Source organism: Siphateles boraxobius, unplaced genomic scaffold, assembly GCF_051911475.1.
Source record: "Siphateles boraxobius isolate OS27281-9 unplaced genomic scaffold, OSU_SipBor_1 310, whole genome shotgun sequence".
Lineage (NCBI taxonomy): Eukaryota > Metazoa > Chordata > Actinopteri > Cypriniformes > Leuciscidae > Siphateles > Siphateles boraxobius.
Window position 1 is genome coordinate 22,501 of NW_027508932.1, and position 2,500 is coordinate 25,000.

General features: G+C 35.2%; 1 protein-coding gene across 2 annotated transcripts in view; it reads left to right on the forward strand.

Moving 5' to 3' along the window:
• lhpp (phospholysine phosphohistidine inorganic pyrophosphate phosphatase) overlaps window positions 1-2,500 on the forward strand; it is a 19,029-nt gene that overhangs the window by 11,169 nt on the left and 5,360 nt on the right. The gene's annotated exons all lie outside the window — the stretch shown is intronic.

Sequence of the window (2,500 nt, forward strand, 5' to 3'; positions counted from 1 at the left end):
CATCATCTTCATCATAATCACCATCATCATCGTCATAATCACCATCATCATCGTCATAATCACCATCATCTTCATCATAATCACAATCAACATCGTCATAATCACCATCATCATCGTCATAATCACCATCATCTTCTTCATAATCATCAACATCGTCATAATCACCATCATCTTCATCATAATCACCATCATCATCGTCATAATCACCATCATCTTCATCATAATCACCATCATCATCATAATCACCATCATCTTTGTCATAATCACCATCATCATCATAATCACCATCATCTTCGTCATAATCACCATCATCTTCGTCATAATCACCATCATCATCGTCATAATCACCATCATCATCGTCATAATCACCATCATCTTCATCATAATCATAATCATCACCATCGTCATAATCACCATCATCATGATCGTCATAATCACCATCATCATCATCGTCATAATCACCATCATCTTAATCATAATCACCATCATCATCATAATCACCATCATCATCGTCATAATCACCATCATCATAATCACCATCATCATCTTCATAATCACCATCATTATAATAACATCATCATCGTCATAATCACCATCAACATCTTCATAATCACCATCATCATCATTATAATCACCATCATCTTCATCATAATCACCATCATCATCGTCATAATCACCATCATCTTCGTCATAATCACAATCAACATCGTCATAATCACCATCATCATCGTCATAATCACCATCATCTTCTTCATAATCATCAACATCGTCATAATCACCATCATCTTCATCATAATCACCATCATCATCGTCATAATCACCATCATCTTCATCATAATCACCATCATCATCATAATCACCATCATCTTTGTCATAATCACCATCATCATCATAATCACCATCATCTTCGTCATAATCACCATCATCATCGTCATAATCACCATCATCTTCGTCATAATCACCATAATCATCGTCATAATCACCATCATCTTCGTCATAATCACCATCATCATCGTCATAATCACCATCATCATCGTCATAATCACCATCATCTTCATCATAATCATCACCATCGTCATAATCACCATCATCATCATCGTCATAATCACCATCATCATCATCGTCATAATCACCATCATCTTAATCATAATCACCATCATCATCATAATCACCATCATCATCGTCATAATCCCCATCATCATCGTCATAATCACCATCATCATCGTCATAATCACTATCATCTTCGTCATAATCACCATCATCATCATAATCACCATCATCTTAATCATAATCACCATCATCATCGTCATAATCACCATCATCTTAATCATAATCACCATCATCATCATAATCACCATCATCATCGTCATAATCACCATCATCTTCATCATAATCATCACCATCATCATAATCACCATCATCATCATCGTCATAATCACCATCATCATCATCGTCATAATCACCATCATCTTAATCATAATCACCATCATCATCATAATCACCATCATCATAATCACCATCATCATCATCGTCATAATCACCATCATCATCATCGTCATAATCACCATCATCTTAATCATAATCACCATCATCATCATAATCACCATCATCATCGTCATAATCCCCATCATCATCGTCATAATCACCATCAACATCGTCATAATCACTATCATCTTCGTCATAATCACCATCATCATCATAATCACCATCATATTAATTATAATCACCATCATCATCGTCATAATCACCATCATCTTAATCATAATCACCATCATCATCATAATCACCATCATCTTCGTCATAATCCCCATCATCATCGTCATAATCACCATCATCATCGTCATAATCACCATCATCTTCGTCATAATCACCATCATCATCATAATCACCATCATCATCGTCATAATCACCATCATCATCGTCATAATCACCATCATCTTCATCATAATCATCACCATCATCATCGTCATAATCACCATCATCATCATCGTCATAATCACCATCATCATCATCGTCATAATCACCATCATCATCATCGTCATAATCACCATCATCATCATAATTACCATCATCATCATAATCACCATCATCGTCATAATCACCATCATCATCGTCATAATCACCATCATCTTCGTCATAATCACCATCATCATCACCATCATCATAATCACCATCATCTTCATCATAATCACCATCATCATCGTCATAATCACCATCATCATCGTCATAATCACCATCATCTTCATCATAATCACCATCATCATCGTCATTATCACCATCATCATTGTCATAATCACCATCATCTTTGTCATAATCACCATCATCATCGTCATAATCACCATCAACTTCATCATAATCACCATCATCTTCATCATAATCACCATCATCTTCATAATCACCATCATCATCATAATCACCATCATCGTCATAATCACCATCATTTTCGTCATAATCACCATCATCATCGTCATAATCACCATCATCGTCATTATCACCATCA